This window comes from Gorilla gorilla, chromosome 6 (genome assembly GCF_029281585.2).
Source record: "Gorilla gorilla gorilla isolate KB3781 chromosome 6, NHGRI_mGorGor1-v2.1_pri, whole genome shotgun sequence".
NCBI lineage: Eukaryota > Metazoa > Chordata > Mammalia > Primates > Hominidae > Gorilla > Gorilla gorilla.
The window spans coordinates 32784605-32804602 of NC_073230.2; the positions used below are offsets into that span (position 1 = coordinate 32784605).

Here is a 19998-nt window from a genome sequence, read left to right on the forward strand (position 1 = left end):
AGAAGCAAACAGATGATCCTTTTGACATATTTTCTGTAGGGACTGTGTCCTTCTTTCCATAGTAGGAATAGTGGCAATTTGTGTTGGAATCTGTCATGTCCTGCCAAGGTATCTCTTATACTGTGGAATGATCTACAATTGTATGTTTGTTAATGTTAACGAGGGGTCTACACAGTATAGTGTGGATGGAGTTCAGCATGGATGGCATCTCTGCTCCTGGACCATCCATGAATGGCTCAGTGGAAGGGGAAGGTCCTCACTAGCGTTAAATAAAATGATGGGAGATCATTGTTATGGACTGAGCTGCTACACTAGTCCCTGACGGACCAACCCCAAATGGAGGCACTCATACTAAGGCTCCACGTTATCAGACCAAAACCTAAGTTGTTTAGTTGTAAGATCTCAACTTGTGAGAAATCAGGAGAGAGATGATAGCCGAATCCCCACACAGGCCAATTTTCTAAAACACAGGAGATTCACAACAACCAATAAAAAAAAAGGGACCCAATCAACCTTAGCCACCATGATAAGGATGTCTCTTATGCTTTAACCCACACAGGGAAGGTAACCAGATGTAACCTGCTGTAAACCAATTTACTTTTTGCACTATGCTATTTCCTTGTTCCTGCTCAAGCTACTTGATAAAAACAGACTCCTCTGCCATGCCCAGTGAAGCGCCTCTGTCTATTTTGTAGACTGGATGATGCCTGGTTCATGAATTGCTAATAAAAGCCAATTAACGGCCAGGCACGGTGGATCACGCCTTTAGGAGGCCAAGGCAGGTGGATCACAAGGTCAGGAGCTCAAGACCAGCCTGGCCAAGATGGTGAAACCTCATCTCTACTAAAGATACAAAAATTAGCCAGGTGTGGTGGTGGGCACCTGTAATCCCAGCTACTCAGGAGGCTGAGGCAGAGAATTGCTTGAACCCAGGAGGCAGAGGTTGCAGTGAGTGGAGATTGCACCACTGCACTCCAGCCTGGGCGACAGAGAGACTCTGTCCCCCCCACAAAAAAAAAGCCAATTAACTGTTTAAAACTCAATTTGTTAAAATTTTGTTGGTTGACACTAGGAAGTAGCAAGGAGGGCAACGATGTGATTTCTCAGCATAACTGGTGCCTGGGGCTCCCTCCAAAGGCCCTAACCCTAAGTAGTTGCAAGATGGTCAAGGCTTCCCCTGGAAAGCAACAGAATTCCTATTTGGGAAAAGAATTACGGTTTTCTGTTCCTGAGAAAATGTTTTTAGTCAAAAAAAACCTTAATAAACTGCATCAAGGATGGAAGATGATGCTCTGAGAGCATGGATTGGGAAGCGATCTCAAAGAAATAGCAAAACAGCTCTGCATAGAAAATAACTAGGAATTTGGAAGTAACAAACAGAAGAGAGGAGAGGCAAAGAAGGGAGTGAAGGAATCCTGGAGCTGAGTGGCGTTAGAGGAGGCTGAAGTGTAAAGAGAAAAGCAGCCAATGAGAAATTATTGGGGTTGGGGTTACTGGGCAGGGGTGGTTCTTGAGAACAGAAATATCTATTACTATACTTTCAATTCCTTTTTCTCCTATGAGATAAATGCCATTTGCTACCCCAACTGTTCAGTAAAATGTGCTGCTATACATCAAATGCTTTATGTCAGCGGGCTGTGGGGCAATCCAAGAAAGGACTGGGCTTTGTGGCTAGATTGGTGAGGCTGGGGGTGCCTAGCAGCAGCAGGGAACTATGAACGAGGATCTGGCTGCAATAGGACTCATGGACCATGAAGATCCAGCCTCTGGGAAGTCACAGGGGGATGTGGAGGCTGTGTGATTCTGCAAGAAAGGTGATAAGAGCCTTGCCTATCACAATTTTACAAAAATCTCAAAGGATAGGATGATCTCAGTTGTGCATATTGTAATGTGCAAAGCTCCAGGTGGAAAAGAAAATCAGTCATCTGGAAGCCTTCTTGAGACCTGCAGGCATTTAGAAACATTCAGGCAATTGACTGCATTTTCCACCATCTATGACAACATCAAGCATTGTAGGGAAATGGCCTGGAATCATGTCATTGCCTCAGGCTAGATCTGTACTTCACCCAACAGAGAATTCTCTGACATTCTCATTTCTGACATCTGCTTATTACACAAACCATTGTGGGGAATAAGAATAAATTTATTCTGAATTGGTTCTTGCTTTTGCCCAGTGCTTCTTTCATAGGCCACAATGCCATGTTGAAATTCTCGATGAGCTTACGCTACATTTTATAGAACTTTGCAAAGTACACACTGGCATCTGTCTACATATTTTGCTGAATTAAGTATTTAACTGCTAAATGTGGTATAAGATACAACAATCAACAAAAATATGTTTTAAGTTCTTCCATTGCTTTCTCTATATTTCCCTAGAGTCTGTTGCAAGGCCTGGATATAACTGCAATCTGTAAATACCAGCCCTACCCCCACTTTCAACAGTGCCATTCATCCAAGAATCCCAAAGCGTGTTTTAATAACGGACTCATTAATCCTCATAACACTCCTTCATTTGACACATGTAACTCTCACTACATGATATGTTGCTACTAACTCTGGATTTAATTTAACAGGTTTTTCCCCGTTGTGGGTAGTCATTTACATTGACCTCATTTTAGTTGAGTTATTGCTCAGATTTGAGCAAGTTTGAATGGCCTCATCCCAAAATGACATCTTCTGGCAGATAGAAGCAAACCATCTGAAGAAGCAATTATTATTATTATTATTTTTTAGGGAGAAGCTTCAGCAACAAATGGCCCTATAAATAAACAATTGGATTTTAATTGTGGGCGAAGAGAGTGAGACATCTTGTCATTTTACAAGAATGTGAAATTGGATGAATTTTAGAATTCATAGGAGGGAGGAAACGAAGACTTTTGCTGAGACTGGGAGACCCAGGGTGGCAAGAGCCTAACCTCTTCTCAAAGAAGTTTGTTTTTCACATTTCCTCTTCTTAAACTTGTCCTCTTTGATCTCTTTCCTTTCTGTGGTCAGACAGTTTTCTGGAGTTTTCAAAGTCCCAGGCAGCAGTAGCAGAGCCCAAACCGGGAATGGAATAAGGTCATGTGTCCAAGAAAGTGTGGCTAGTAAAATAGACTTTGGAGATGGGCTGAAGTATCCACTGATTGAAGAAAACAGACAAGTCCAAGGAGGAAATGCATATAAGGCAGAGGTAGTAGGCAAAGAGGAGTATAAGATTGACAAGGAGGTAGCACTTTGCAACTAGAGAGTATTGGGGGAACTTTGGACAAATTTTCATGAGCAGCATTCTTTTAGGACTGTGTGTCTACCCAATTGATATGGTTTGGATTTGTGTCCCTGCTCCAATCTCATGTTGAATTTGAGGAGAGGCCTGATGGGAGGTGATTGGATCAGATTTACGCTTTGCTGTTCTCATGATAGTGAGTGAGTTATTACAAGATCTGAAATTTTAAAAATGTGTAGCACTTCTCCCTTCACTCTCTTTCCCCGAGCCATAGTACAATGTGCTTGCTACCCCTTCCACCATACTTGTAAGTTTCTGAGGCCTCCCAGTCATGCTTCCTGTTAAGCTTGTGGAACTGTGAGTCAATGAAATCTCTTTTCTGCATAAACTACCCAGTCTCACGTAGTTCTTTATAGCAGTGTGAAAATGGACTAATACACCAATGGATAGTCCTGTATCATTTTTAAAAGCATGGCACTCCAAACTAGACATCTCATAAGCTGAGTCTTCCCTGTGGCTTCAGCTATACTTCTTTTTTTTTTTTTTTTTTTTTTTTTTTGAGACGGAGTCTTGCTCTGTCACCCAGGCTGCAGTGAGCTGAGGTCATGTCACTGCACTCTCCACCTCCCAGGTTCAAGTGATTCTCCTGCCTCAGCCTCTCAAGTAGCTAGGGCTACAAGTGCACACCACTACGCCCAGCTAACTTTTTTGTACTTTTAGTAGAGATGGGCTTTCACCATGTTGTCCAGGCTGGTCTTGGACTCCTGACCTCAAGTGATCCACCCACCTGAGCCTCCCTAAGTGCTGGGATTACAGGCTTGAGCCACCGTGCCCGGCAGCTATACTTCTATGTAGTCAACTCTCAAATATCTTGCACCAGCCTCTGTTTCATTGTCCTAGAGCAGTGATTCTCAGACCTAATGCTCCTTTTAAAAGACATATTTTGTAATGTCTTTTTTATTATCATGAAATTCATAAATAATACAAATTACCTATATACATAATTAAAATAAAATGCCTTGACTATATTATAAAAAAGAAAGAAAATAATACAGTGTGTATTTCAGTGTGCAAATACCTTGGGCACAACTTCACTAGAACACAAAATGAAATGTCAGATGTTGGCATCTTATCAAAAAATCACAGGGCTGAGACAACTACAGTAGTAGGCAATACAGGTATACTATATCAACAACTCTAATGTCATGATTAGTGTTGCCATTGGTGCTGTAATTTTATGAAATGGTCAACAATTCTTGGTCAAGTTTTGAACCAAACAACACATGATCTACCATTGACTTGCATGGTAGTTGCAATCCTGGATGTTGGTGTACATTAGAACATATGAAAGTATGTTGTGTTTCTATAGAAAATAATTTCTTGGAAATGAAAAAATTATTTTTTTTTTCTGAGAAAATGGTTGTTGGCTTAGATAATTGAATTTTTCCTACATCGGGAAAACAAAGTTCTTGAACTTTTTGGTCTTAGCGCCTCTTTACGCACAAAGATCGTTGAGCGCCTTCTAAAAGGTTCGTTTATGCAGGTTGTACTGATATTTACTGTATTAGAAATTAAAAGTGAAATGGTAACAGTATTTATTATCTTTAAAAATAACCCCATTACATGTTAAAATAGTATTTTTTAAAAAAGTATCTGTATCTTCCTAAACAAAACATAACTTAATCAGAAGAGTGGCATTGTTTTACATTTTTGGAAATCGCTCTAATGTCTGGCTCAATTAAAGACACCTAAATTCTGTTATCCACTTCTGTATTTATTCTGTTGCCATATGGCATTTTGCTTGAAGTGTTCGAAGAAAATCCAGGCTCACACAGGGAAATAGTTGGAAAAGACAGGAGCGTGTAATAGATCTTTCAGGTAATGTAGATATTATTTGATAACACACAAAACTTAACAAGTGATACTTTCTTAAATGTTAGTTGCAATGTTGAATTGGAAGCCATATCAGTGAACATTTTGTACTCTGTTATATTAAAATCCATAGGCTTAGTTTGCACTTTGAGTGGCTCTTTTACCGTGCATGATTTTATAAGAGCACACGTTGGTTATTTGTAAAGTATTGGCTCACTGAGTTATACAGATCTTCCAAATGTTGACACAGTTCATTATACAGTATCAGTAAATCACATTAGTTAATACTGACACTCATCTCATCAGAAAGGTCTTTTAGTGTTGAGAAGCAGCCAAGCTCATGGTGGTAGGTACAAATTTTCCATAGTTGTAATTTTTTCTTTAATGCTTGAATTTTATCATTGGCAACAAGTACTTTTGTTGTTTTCTTGGAAGTAATTTCTTGGAAATGAAAAAAATTATTTGTTGTTTCTGAGAAAGTAGTCTGCTGGATATGCATCTGAATAATCATAGTACATATGTCACTTGTTTTTTCAAATAAAAAATGATGTTGCATGACAAAAGAGGCTAGTTCAGTTTGCAATTTAAACAAAATTATATTTTGATATGCAGCATTTTGCCAGACACAGTATTAAGAAGGTATGTACTCAAGGGCTGAGATTCAATGAAGTTAATTTTATTGCTTCATCAAGGACATTCTTAAATGAAACTGGAAGGTTTTGTTGGTGACTTCGTTTAACACCAAGTGCATAGTAGGGAATAATACAGTAACCACTAGTATAGTTCAGTTGAGTGCTGCTGCCTTGATTAATGCTAAAGCATCAACATTTTCACTTACCATTTCTTTTTGTGTCATCACTGGAGACATCAACTCAATGAAAAAGGCACATAATGTGATGGTCTTCCTGTGAAAATGGTTTTGATCTTGAATTATCCTTGAAAAGGACTCAGGGACCTCCAGGGATCCCTAGACCCCACTTTGAGAATCAATGTCCTACTCGAGTATCTCGAGGGACATGCACAGTACAATTCATTGTTGTGTTTATACTGCACCTAGTGCAACAAATTAATATCTCTGGTTCCCATCCTCTAACCTCAGGAGTGCCCTCCAAATCATTTTGACAATCAAAAATGCTCCCTAGGCAATTCCCCAATACTGCCTAGGGGCCCGTGTGGTCATTTGAAAAATATCTCTCTAGAAGTCCTGATCTGTGTTACCAACTTGATCAGGAAACTTTTCACATGAATGCTGGCCCACACTCACTATGTACAAACCAAACTGATCACCTCCAGATAGATAGAAAACATGTTAGAGCCAGAAGGGCCTGTAGGGTTCCCTTTGGTCTACCTTTTACAAATGAAGAAACTGAGGCACAAGAAAGAGAAATGACTTCAAAGTCATAAGTATTAATATGACTATTATTAAATAATGATCCATTTCATCATCTTTCAGACATTTAATACATTTTCTCATTTATTTTGTAGGTATTTCCAGCCTTGTTTTGCAACCGATAAAAATGAGACTCAGAGGTGAATGGCTTCCCAGAGTTTACAAAACTAGTAAATGGCAGAATAAAGACCTTCAATCCAGGTTTCTTGGTTACAAATGCTGTGCTCTTTCCTCCCGGACATGAGTGACTCTCCCTTCTCTGGTTCTCCTCATGCGAATCCAATTAGGTGCCAAGATCTTCAGATTTTACCTTCATCAAGTTTTCCACATTCACTCTGCATTTTCGCTGCCACTCGGTAGTTTGGGTTCTCATTTCATCTTATTTTGACTTATTGTCTCTTAACCAGGCATCCTGATTCTGCTCTGTTCTTTCTTTCATTCATCCTGAATGCTTTCCTCATGCTAAAGTCATGGATTGGAGCAGGACACCTCTTCCATCCACATCTCTCTCCAGGAAGGCAAACGGTCCTTAAGCTCATTTGAAGAAACCCTGAATAGATCACATTCATTTATAGACCATTTAGTTTCCCTCCTTTAATTGTTTTCTGACCTCTGACTATCCAAACCATCTTGAGTATGTAGACATGGATTAATAAGATCTAGAAAAATCCCAACAAGGCTACATCCAAAGACGAGAAAGGCCTGGTAGGTTGTTGGGATAAATGTAACACTCTCTTGGCCTCACTTCAGAAGACTTTAAAAAAAATCTTTAAATGTCCTTCAGAAAAAATTGCCTTAAGGCCTAGAGAGAAGCAGGAGCTCCTAATTCCAGTTTGACCCTTTGAGCTGTTCCAGGGACCTACTCTAGCCCTCAGCTCCAGTTATGGGACAATGTGGTTTTAGGAATGTGTAGGATTTATAGCTTAAAAAATGCCAGAAAATCAGGAATTTAAATCCCTCCTGATTTATGCCTGGCTTGTCAAAGTGTCTAGCGATTTTAGAGATGCCGAATCTCTTAGTACGGCTCCAAAGCGTGAGCTGTGTCTTGCTTTTCAGCCGATTGTTATTAACAATGGTTGCCTTTAACGCTTTACTGGCACTCAGCTGTAATCTTTAAACTTGGTCCGTTCCTGCTTTGGGAGGTGTTATAAATTTCATGATTCAAAAAAATTATAAATAGGAACATTCTCTGACTTTTTTAGCCAACATTTCTGAGACTCATTACCTGGGCGACGGAGGCTTAAGTATCCTTTATTGGTGCTCGCACATCTGAGCTGCTCTCTTGTTGATGCTAAAAGTGTGCAGTCCATAGGTACTAAAGAATAATTCTTTACCAGAGAAGAGACAAATGCAAGCACACTCATTTGTTGTCTGTATTTGTGGTTGCTTATTATGCATCCTGGAGCATTTGGTGCAGAAAACTAGACCCTCCTCCACCACATGGTTACTGTAAGCGATTTAAATCAATCCCTTTTATGCAGCAGTGGGTACAGGAAGCACAATATGCAGCCACTAAATATGCCATTTAAATTCTTCTCAGGCAAAGGTTAAAAGAAAGGTGGGGGGAGGAGCCCGTAGAGCAGAGATTGCCGAGGTAGCTGTATTCAAATATTTTTGATAGGTTTCTAAGATACATGTCTCTTTTGCTGAAGCAAATGCATTCGTGTCTGAAAAGAAAACAAACAGGGAAAATGTTAGCTCTTGTGCTGATGAGCTCATGAGAAATGCCAAAAGACTTGTTTGTGCACAGCGTCAAATATCAGGGGTTCTTTATTGTGGAGCTTTGATGCTCAAAATCAGGCGGAACGTTTCCATGACAACTAATAGATGTTATGTTTATTTACTGAGTGGCAGGGAATGACAATGTGAGCAACTGACATTTTAGTTTCTTTCTCCTCTTTTTTTTCCCCAGTAAGGATTTGTTTTAGTCAATGAAAATGGCAACAACATCTTCCATTTTTATTTGTCAGAGCTCCTATGGCAAAAATAAACAGCAGTTTAATTTGATTCAGTTATTCCCTGAAACATACTTTCAAGACCCATCGCTTTATGGCCTTGGAGAGTGTTTTCAGTGGGCATTTGCTGGCGAGAAGATGGTTGGCAAAGTAAAAAGCAAATTTCAGGTTTTATTCACTTGAAAATGATCTAATAACTGCATTCCGGGCCATCTAAATTTATGTAGATCTCATTAATGTCCTCTAAATTTCAGGTGACCTTGTTTATGCTCCTACTGATACATTCGTAAAAAGGGTGTCTTAAGACCTGTAACAAGACCACAACCTCAGCAGAGCCAGGAGATGAGGTTGCAGGGTGGGTTGGACAGATCCTCACTGGTTATAATGATATATTCCACACCGTTATCTGCCTGTGGCTTGTCTGCCCTCTAAATTATCTGCAGTTAATTTTTAATGCTGAACTGGCTTCCTCCTACCATCCAGCTGGTGTGTGCTCAAGGGATATAAACCAATGTTAGCATTTGCTACACACTTAGGAAGGCAAGCTGCTGGTGGGGGTGTGGGTGGGTGTTCATATGATGCGTGCTAAAGCAAAGAGTTGGCATTTCTCTTAGTCCCTGTTTTGTATTATCTCTGCTGCTGCTCTGATTAATTTGAACAATTGAAACTTGAGATACTTTGGGCTTTTGAGGAAAGAACTCCAAGTGCTGTAGGAAACAAAGTCAGTGTGTGACTATTAGGAGGTGCTCAAAGTGTTATTTCCAGAAAACACACTTCTCCCATCTCCTGTTGTCTCAGGTAGAAATTGGCTTATCTCAGAACAGTTCCATCACTTCCTTAAACTTATCTATTGAAGGCCTGTTTTTCTTTTTTCTTTTTTCTTTTTTTTTTGGGACGGAGTCTCTCTCTGTCATCCAAGCTGGAATGCAGTGGCTCGATCTCAGCTCACTGCAAGTTCTGCCTCCCGGGTTCACACCATTCTCCTGCCTCAGCTTCCCGAGTAGCTGGGACTACAGGTGCCCACCACCATGTCCGGCTAATTTTTTGTATTTTTTTAGTAGAGACAGGGTTTCACTGTGTTAGCCACGATCGTCTCGATCTCCTGATCTTGTGATCTGCCCGTCTCAGCCTCCCTAAGTGCTGGGATTACAGGCGTGAGCCACCGTGCCTGGCTAGGCCTGTTTTTCATGCTAGAATGTAAGCTTCTTGAAGGCAGGGAGTGTGTCTTCCTTATCTTTGTATCCAAAGCACCGTGCACAGTTTGACACAGCAAGCATTCAAGAAAGCTTTGTGGAATCAACAGATAATGAATGAGTGAATGATCACAACCCAGCCTGTGTCATCTCAGCTCCTGGGTGGAATCAGGCATTCCCTCTTCTGATCATGCAGTCATGACAGTGCTCCTCACGTGGTCCTGTTGGCTTCTAGTTCTGTGGAATGAATGTATGAATGAGTGTCCACTTCAGGATGGGAGCCAACATTTCACAAGGGCGTGCTCTCCTGTTTTGCAGTGTACACACCCACGTGCACATGCACACAGCAAATAATTCAACAGAAGAGTAACAAAGGAAAGAAGTATATTCTCATGAGACCATATCTAGCCCTGAGGAAAATGTGGGAGATTAGGAAAAACACTGAATATCTGAAAAACTGGGATTTTGTGTCACTAGTCACAGTATCTTTGGGTCTCGGCAACTTCACTTCTAAAATGAGGGGTGTGGGCCAGAGGTACTTTTCCCAAATTGTGTTCCAGTGGACACCAGTGTCTACTAGGTGTTAATAGCTCTTCTGACACAAACAACCAAGAGAAACCAAGCACCATGTAAAACGAAATTCACCAGGAATACCTGGCATCCCATAAGTCTGAGAGGTCTTAGGAAATACGTGGCTTCTGCTGTCCAATGTCTTCTGTGATTATGCAACCAGGCATCTTTCCAGAGGGAGTCTGTTGTAGTGTGTTTGTGCTGCTACAGCAAATTACTGTACAGCAAATTACAAATTAATTAGTATCTGAAAACAGTATCTGATTACAAATTACTCAGTATCTGAAAAACAGAAATGTTTTTCTCACAGTTCTGGAGGCTGGAAAGTCCAAGATCAAGGTGCTGGCATTTTTTCTGGTGAGGGCCTTCCTGCTGCAACCTCACAAAGCAGAAGGAGGAAGAGCAAACTGGAGCAATGCTACATGAATTCTCTTTTACAAGGGCCTTCATGTCATTAATGAGGGGGAAGCCTTCATGGCCTAACCACCTACGAAAGACCCCTCGTCTTAATGCTATCACATTGGCAACACCTGAATTTTGGAGGAGAGCTGTTCAAACCATAGCAAAGCCCAGGGACAAAAGCACTACTTTTTCCAAACATATTTGATAATTAAACACTTTGCTGAAGGAGAGCTGTTCAAACCATAGCAAAGCCCAGGGACAAAAGCACTACTTTTTCCAAACATATTTGATAATTAACCACTTTGCTGAAGGAGACATCTAGATTTCCATGAAACACTGGGATCCTGGGCTGGTGGTTCTTTCCTCAGGGGAAAACAAGCTTGAGGTGATGGAAATTCTGAGTTAAACTCTTATTTTGTTGTGTTACTTAGTCACACTTTAAAAACTCATTATATTTTGCCCACATAATAGAAAAAGAGTAGAGACTTAGAAAATTGAGGTAATATTATAGATAATCAATAAGAAAAAATCTGTACCACTCACTTGTGGTTTGTCTACACTTATGATAGTCCCCACTGATAATGATCAGATTACTAATCCCCCATAAGTGTAGATTGAATCAGGTTTGGAAAATTTGTGACTTCTGCCACATCTTCTAGGTTTGCCCAGTCAGGAGGTTTGCACAGTGGCTTCCTACAAGTAGAAGCCCATGGGGTATTCCGGTGTGAAGATCACAGAGCAGGAGGAGAAAGAAAATTAGTCTGTTGATCTTCTATTGCCACAAGACTTCCTCATCTCTGCTTCTGATACACTGTTTTCAGATTTATTATCGAACACAGTAAGAATTCGTCATTGTCCATATGGTAAAATATGCCCAGGATACAAATATATGGAATTTGGGGGAAAAGGGGAAGGAGAGGAAGGTAACTGTATTTATTGAGCAGCCACTATATGCTAAGCTTAATGCTAAGCATTTTGCAAGTGCACTGGGAAGTGCCAGAATCATTATCCCCTTTACGTACAAGTAACCTGAAGTTCATGGTGACATGAGGGTCATTGGCTAAAAAGGGGCAGAGCCTAGATTCAAATCCTGATGCTTATGACATCAAAGTTTATAAGCTTTCTATTTTATTCTGGTGAGGGGAGAGGATACAACCTAGATAGAGTTAACACTAGCAACCATTAACAATGCTTAACTAAGTCAGAGGCAATAAGGCAAGAGGAGAAGGCATCATGGATTTGGTTGTTAGGGATGGAATCAAACAAGACACAGGATTTGAGCTGATCTTTTCAGAATCAAAAGGATTTAGAGGCACAGTTGGAATCATGATTAAACAAAAAGCCACACATGACTTCTGGTGCTTTGCAGATTTATGGCTGCATGGCAATCTTAGAAAGAAGTGAGAGGGCTTTAGGGCCAAGTGCAGGGTTATCCCAGGTACATCACAGCTTGCAGAAACTTATGGTCCTCAGGACATGGCAAAATTATAGACCTTCATGGGTTCCCTGAAGTTGCTGCAATGGGCTATTCCTACTTGAGCTCTCAGTGGCAGATTTCATGATCTGGCCTTTGTAGTGGCTCAAATAAGGTCATTACACAGTGAAAAAGAAAAACATGGAAGCTTAGTTGGGAATGGGCAAGAAGACTGTATTGTCAAGAAAGTTGTAGTAATCATGCATTTTGGTCCCCTCTGCTTTCTTGCATGAACTGTCTTTTAAATTACTCCAAATGGACCCTAACCATGGTTGGTTCTCCACTTAATACAGCTGCAAAGGGCTGGTGAATGCTGTGGAATTCTGTCTCCCTTTGAAATTATTATTGGTTTTATGTTTCCACATGACAACATCAGCAGGTTTTGGTTAAGTCTAATTGCTGTCCCCTAAGCAGCATCTGTTCATTTTTCTTTTTCAGTGCTTAGGGGCATTCTTCTGTGGCATAATTTCGGTGATCAGAGTATCGCCTAAATAATGACACATCAAATTTTTAAGTTAGTCGTACAGCATTTGGAACCTGAGTTTTGGGTCACAAACATAATGCTTTCAAAATGTTGAGCGTGTCCCACTTTAATAGAGCCCTTCTCCCCTGCATTTTTTTTTTGACTGGATGTGCCTACAAATACAAATTAGTTATCGAGCTTGCTGAAAATGTGTTTTAGGATGAGTGTTTGGCATTACCTCCAACAGAGTCAAAGCTTGGAAAATGATTACAGTCATATGACTTTAGAAGTAGAGGGGGATGTGTTACAGATAGGCCCATCCTGGAGTTTTTAAACTATGCCTGATGGAGCCGAAGGGACTCTCCAGAGCTGTCCCAGGAAGGCTGGGCTCCAGGTCTCCATCCCACTACAAATGGGCAGCTCCTCTCCCCCACTTCTTTTTTTTTTTCTAAGACGGACTCTCACTCTGTTGCCCAGGCTGGAGAGCAGTGGTGAGATCTTGGGTCACTGCAACCTCTGCCTCCCGGGTTCAAGTGATTCTTGTGCCTCAGCCTCCCCATTAGCTGGGATTACAGGTGCACGCCACCATGTCCAGCTAATTTTTGTATTTTTAGTAGAGATGGGGTTTTACCACATTGGCCAGGCTGGTCTTGAACTCCTGACCTCAGGTGATCCAGCCGCCTCAGCCTCTCAAAGTGCTGGGATTACAGGTGTGAGCCACTGTGCCCGGCCCAGCTCCTCCCTTTACTGGAACTCCTTGTGGGATTTCATTTCAAGAATGGCTCCATAGCTATCAGAAAGTCTGGAAACCACATGTCTAGTCTAAAACCTTTATTCCAGATGAGAAATAATGAGGCCTAGAGAAGGAATATCACTTTCTTTAAGGTGGAATCTAGTAGCAAACTATGGAGTGGGCCTCGTCCTCTCTCCTCATCACATAATTTTTCTACTCAATAATAATGTTTACCGAAGTCCAGATTTATTTGAGGCTCATAGGCTAAAACTTTAGACCTTGAAGGAAACTTACTTTTCTTATGCTATTGTCCTTAAATAATTTATTATACGCTATCGACATGCTAAACAAGATACATAGAGCAGGATAAGATGGTGCAGGAAAATTAAAATGGTCAAAAATATAATAGTCGTGACCTTTAATAATTTCTGTGAGCTTCAGTGTGCAGGATATTATTTTTGGTTTTCAATATTATCATCACCCATCTAAGCAGTCTTATCTGAACTGCAGGGGGAGAAAACAGAAACTGCATTCTCAGTCTCCCTTGCCAGGAAGGTCTTGGTTGGATTCCTCCAAAGGGGGATTTCCAAAGATTTGGGAAGACAGAAAGAAGAGAGATGCTGTTTTCCTCATAGAAGCATGAGCAGACAGCTAATATAGGATTTTACTGGTGGCTTGCTTTAGAGCATCTTCCTAAGAATAATCTGCTTCTGTGCTGTAGGCAGCTGGCATCATTGGCAGTGACTTCCAACCACAATGCAGATCTTTCTGAAAATGAACTATGTTCATGCTGCAGAAGCTGAGGCCATTGGTGGTGGCTTTCCAATGATCCTGTACTTCTGGATTTCCTGAAAGCGACCTTCCTGATCTATGCTCTCTTGACTTTCTAATAGCTGTGTCTCCTCTAATTCCCTGTATGAAGCTCTTTCCTACTCAGAATACCAAGAACAGCTTCTGTTTTCTGGATTGTAGCCTGGTAGTTCCAGAAATGTGTTCCTTCAAAGGAAGTGGCATATAGGGAAGCAGGTGGGTGGCAGAATAATTGATATCTGGAGCTGGAAGAAGAAAACTAGTGTTAAGTAGTGACAAAACACTTGGAAGGTATACCTCAACATATCTATTCAGCCTGCAGCATGGGGGAGATGGTGTGTATTGATTATTATTGGCTGTACTTAGTAACTCTCACAAAAAAAAGAAGAGCTCAGGAAGACACTGGCTAGGTGGCAAGCAAAAATGAAAAGAAATGAAGAAATCTCAGAAATTCAGAGCTTTGCAAATTAGGAAAAGTTAACCATTCCTATACTCCAGATAGCAACAGATAGGGTTCACAAAAGCCTTTGAGCCACAATGGCACAGTAAAAATCATCAGTTGACTAGGATTCAAGACGAAGATCAGTTTAATGGTATAGGCTTCCTCTTCAAGCCTGACATGCTCAAAGGCCACCACCACTAAGCTGAAGAAATAGAAATAAGGCAGATTTGAGAAGTATGTATTAGAGAGAATTTAGGTATGATTTCTACATCTGAAACTGACTAGAGACAAATAGGTCAGAAGACTACTGATTTCTTCAGGGGGTTCTATTGCCAATAAAACCACTAACCTGGAAACAAACAAACAAACAAACAAAAGCCTTTTGATTTGTCCAAAGCCTTTGACTACTCTGGCCCCTTTATCTTCCAAAAATAGAAGACAGCTTCAAATGTTATTTACTTCCCATGAGGCCTTCCTCAAATGTGGCCAAGGAGAGTAAAAAACCAAGAGGAGTCCCCAGGGGCAGAGCCAGAGGCCATGGGGAACACGGGCAGAGGAGATCTTCCCAAAAAAATAGAAACAGGGTCTAGGCAAGGGACTTTTGCCCACCCCAGTGATGGGAGTCTAGTTTCAAATGCAGTTAGGTCATGACCTAATTTTTGGTCTTTTGAAGTAGGGGTCCCCAGATGTTTTAGTGCTGGGATACAATGTCAATATCCTGATATGTCTTCAGGAAAGAGGCATTTCCTCTATTCCCATATTCATGGATACAGATTTTTGCATTTGATAGTGAAGGAACACACCTTGGAAAAGAATCCCTTGAGTCTGATGATTTCAAATGAGACACAAGAGAAGAGTGTGTGCACAGAGCTCCTAAGAAGGATAGAGGTTCTTCTGTGTTGAGTGCTAGTTGCTGTAGGCCACCCACACTGGAGATAACTTCAGGACACTGGAGTCTAGCACTGCCCTGGAGGAACCCGTGGGAGACTGTGGATTGACAGGAAGTAGAAGGAAGCGGGGTAAGATGCCAGCCATGGCTCATGAAGGAAACCTGCTGCAGGTCTTGAAATATAATACTTTTAAAAGTGTTATACTTGTCACCCAAATTCATGTAATTAATGATGACTGGTGAGACTCAATAGAACTTCCACACTAGGCAAGGATTGAAACTTTGTCTTTTAAAGAATATTACAGTTATGTTTTCCTTAATAATAATACAATATTTTTTCACTGTAGAAATTTTAGGAATATTAGAAAAGCATAAAGTAGAAAAAAATCATACTTCCTAACTCAGGAAATTATCACAATTAAGATTTTGCTGTAGTTCTTATTAATCCTTTAAACTCAAATATGCATATTTTGAAAATAAGGTCGATGTATATGGCCTCTAAAGGTACTTTGTATTAACTAGTGTAGGCTAAGTTATTCCACTGTGATGAACAGTCCTCAAATCTCAGTGGTTTGTAATAAAGATTATTTCTCATTCATGGTTCACCTCCAGCCCTGCTTCACATTGAGTTCATTATAGGCACCCAAAGTAAAGGAGCAGCATCTATTTGAAACAACCTCTTGGCAGAGAGAAAGGAGAACGTGGCAGATCGTGTACTGGCCCTAAAGCCTCTGCCTGGAGTGACACATACATGTCATTTCTGCTTACATTTCATTTTGGAAAGTAACTAACTCATATGGCCAAGCCTGATGTCAATGGGTGAGAAAATATATGATCCTCCTTCAGGGAGGGGTGGCAAATATCTCTGAACAATAATATTTATACCACTTAACTAGTTTATTCCACGCTCCTTTGTAAGCACTGGAATTGTTATAAAACTCGTGTGATGTTGCTTTCTCTGTATGAGGATTTTTGCACATCTGCTGCCTTTGGTTCTTCTCATCTTTGTTCTCATTGCCGTAGGAAGGGAACGGTGGGAGATGGGTTGGTGACCCTATCACTAGTGGAAATGAGCTTATTATCTGTAAAAAGCAATAGGATCTAAGGAAAATCCTAGAATTTTATCAAAGCCTAAATTTAGATGTATTTGCAGCAGAAATTTTAAATTACATTCTAAATTCAAGAACTAGCATATTCAACAGAAATCTTCAGCAAATGGTGATCCCCACCTGGCTTTTCCACACTGAGAAAGGGACTGTTTCCTGGCACCATGGCAACTCTTTCTAGCAGCTGGTTCAAGGGTCCATATGTAATCAGAGCTAGTGTTTTAGGTTCAGATGCCCACACCTACCTATCTCTGTCAGCCTCCTACCTTCTGTTCTCGAAGGCTCTGCCTAGGGGGTCAGAATGCAGCTTCGTAAATCTGAAATCACCTGCTCATTTTCTTGGTGCCCAGCTGTTCACTGAATGGTTGAAGAACAGAAGGAAAATGTCTGTTCTCCAGTCCCCTGTGTGCTTAGGGCCCTTGGCTTTGTGAGCGTCACCTCCTGTGCTGGGGAGGCCATGAAGCTCAGTCACTATCCATTATGTCCTCACCAGGCCCCACAGGTGTCTTCCCAGAGACAGGGGATCATTCATAAAACTCCGTGCCCTGTCTTGATGCTGCCCCAGCCCCCAGTTTTCTAAGTGGCACACTGAATGCACAGTCAGCAGGGACTATCCCTACTTTACATCCATTACATCCTCTGTGTAGCAGAGATCAAACTATTCTCAGGTCATAAAGAATCATGTTTTTCCTTCTCTTGTAGGTGTGGTTTGACTTCCTCTGGTTTGGACAGCCACTGGTCACCTCTGGTTTTACACCATGTTTTGTCTTTAATGTCTGTCCTGTGTTCACTGTCATTCTGCCTCATTTTCTAGTGGGTTTCAGGGGTTGTTTGCATCTATTTATGATTCAGTAAAGAGTGTGCATGTTTTGCATTTCAAAAGTCAATGAACAGGCAATGCTTCTTACGGAGACGAAGTGGACTATGGTGTCTGCTAGATCAACTGACCTGCCCAGAAGGCAATGGTTAACCCTTCTGTCCCCCATTTTCTCTTCTGGACTCCCCCAAAATGAACACAACTCTAAGCCACCACAGTATCCTGTAGCATTTCATTTTCAGTCCTAATCCTCTAAAGAGGCAAATTTCAATGTTGTTTTAGATTTTTGTTTTTAACGTACTAGAAGCTGAAGAAAGGCTGCCCAAGCCATTGGATAGGGAAGAATAGGAAAGGATTTCTTGATTTAAATGCAAGCCCCAGAATGCAGTCACAATCCCTATCCACAGTACACACACCAACAAATTTGACTTTTTTCTTTTCAAACAGACATCATCTTGCCTTCAATGAATGTCATGGAAGAAGACAATTCTAATAACACTGGCTGCAAATATGGGTGTTTCCTGGGTAGACAGTAAATTTCATGCAATTGTGAGTGAAGGTAGATTTGGAATGGGGTGAATGGGGTTCAAGGATTACATGAGGTTAGTCTTAATGCATTTTATGATATTTTCACCCTGAGATTTCATTGAATCCACACACACAGTGTTGCCTAATCAAAATGAACTAGGAAGGAGAAAGCAAACGGGAAAGCAATTTCTAAGACATATTTTTCCTTTCCCTTAGTCAATGCTCTATTTGGGTGTCTAAAATGTGGCCTCCTAAATGCCTGGAGCTTATCTTTCGCTGCAAGACAAGCAAACACTGGGTCTGGAATCAGAAGGGAAGAAGGGGGAATAACAACAAAAAGATCCCTTGCCAGGAGTGTGGAGAGACATGGCAGAGCCAGCCTCATGACTGGCACTGCAGGGCTCTGAAGCCTGGAACAGCTGTGGAGCCCGTTGCCTCTGGAGGGAGGGTTGTTTCTGCCCCTGGCTCCAGCCCTCCCTGCATATCCTCTCCCACTGAGTTCATTCTTGGCCAGTCCTCACGCAAAGGCAAGAGAGCCAGGTGCTGGGATGGAGCCAGATTAGAGGCTGGAAGTACATCTCCCTTTGCGATATTAAAGCTAAGGGGGAAGCGGGTGAGATAGAAAGGCTAAAGGAACCTTGATTCCATTCTGAGGGTGAACTGTGGAAGGACTGGCTTTTAAGGGAATTAGATGGCAGCTTAAAGAATGCTGGGGGTTTTCCACCTGTGCTAATGCAACATACTCTGTGTATTTACGGATGTTTGTTGGTAGCCCCTCTTCAGCTGAATGTAGGAGAAACAAACAGATTTTGTTGCCTGTGAAGGATTGACCAAACTGCCTGGGCACTCTGTTGCATAAGGACAGTACTCCAGGATTTGTGTGGCATGAAAGAAAAGGTGAAAGTTTTCAGAACATCGGAGTGAAAGAACAGGTAAAAGTGAACGAACAGGTTTGATCTCTTTTAACCCTGTTAGTGTTGAGTAGATAGGGAACAAAGCCACATATTAAGCTGTTATAAAATATTAAAAGCTAAAGAGCTTCCTATTGTCACTGAAGAATTGACAGTTAGGGTTCTGACAAGTCTGGATAGGAAATAGCTCTCTCAAAGCTCCCAAATTTCAGCTGGTCCCGAATAGCTCTGATGCCAGCCTAAACAGTTCTAGTTGTCAACTGCCACCCCTTCCCAGTAGTTATCGACTCTTCCCAATGTGAATTAATCTATACTCTCTGAGTACTCCAGTTGGCATCTCTCGTCTGAAGCAGAACACAAGTCTAAGCACCCAGCAATCCAGCTATGTCCTTAGAAGCCCGGGTGGGAGACAGTTTATTTTCTGATTTTTCTCAGGGTTATTTGCAGAGAAATCAGAGGCATTGTTTTTATAGGAATATCCCAGAAAGGCTGAAATTATTGATGTGGGATTAACAACAGTTATGTTAAAAAGCTCCAAGGACAAATTAAAAAAAAATCATTTGAATGTTAATATATATGCAGTAAGTACATATAAGACAAAATGGTAGAAATTATGGAGAGACATATTTTAGATCAAAGTAAGAGTATCTTCTAATAATAGAGCTTTTCCAGGGTCAAATGAACTGACCTGACTGATAGTGGGCTCCTTTTCATTCTAAGTATGCAAGCAAAGGCTAGAAAGGTGTTTGTTCGTTATTAACTAGTTTCAAGGTATAAAAACAACAATGAATATTTTACTTCATTAACTAGGAGTTCTTAATCTGTGAGCTCCTACATGTGAATGTAAAATTATTATGTATCTGCACATTTTCTGTGGAGACATTTTTCTTTTTTTCCTTTGTTTTCAGTCATAACCTCTTGTACATGACAAACCAATTAACTAACTCCAACTCTCCATGTAAAGCCTCCAGTTAGGTCTTTTGGGTCCCACCCTTAAACATGACTGTTCTGCTAAAGATCAACAGACACTTGAGAATAACTTCTAACACGAAAGACAGAAATCAAAACAAAGAGGATAGAGACAATGATACAGAAGGAAGAAGAAATAAAGAAAAAAAAGCAGTAACAGCCAAGAAATAACTCATCAATATTCCCAGAAAATTAAGACCATATTTCATGAAACAGTGAACTAGAAGCTACAAAAAAGGAGCATTCAGAGGACAAAAAGGAGCTTTTAG

General features: G+C 40.9%; 2 long non-coding RNA genes across 2 annotated transcripts in view; both read left to right on the plus strand.

Annotated features, from left to right (window-relative positions):
• LOC129523632 (uncharacterized) overlaps positions 1-6759 on the plus strand; it is a 29386-nt gene extending 22627 nt beyond the window's left edge. The window contains exon 3 of the long non-coding RNA XR_008667175.1: positions 6563-6759. This is a non-coding gene — a long non-coding RNA (uncharacterized lncRNA). The remainder of the gene's footprint in view (positions 1-6562) is intronic.
• The window catches only part of LOC129523631 (uncharacterized), a 189043-nt gene that overhangs the window by 36393 nt on the left and 132652 nt on the right, over positions 1-19998 (plus strand). The gene's annotated exons all lie outside the window — the stretch shown is intronic.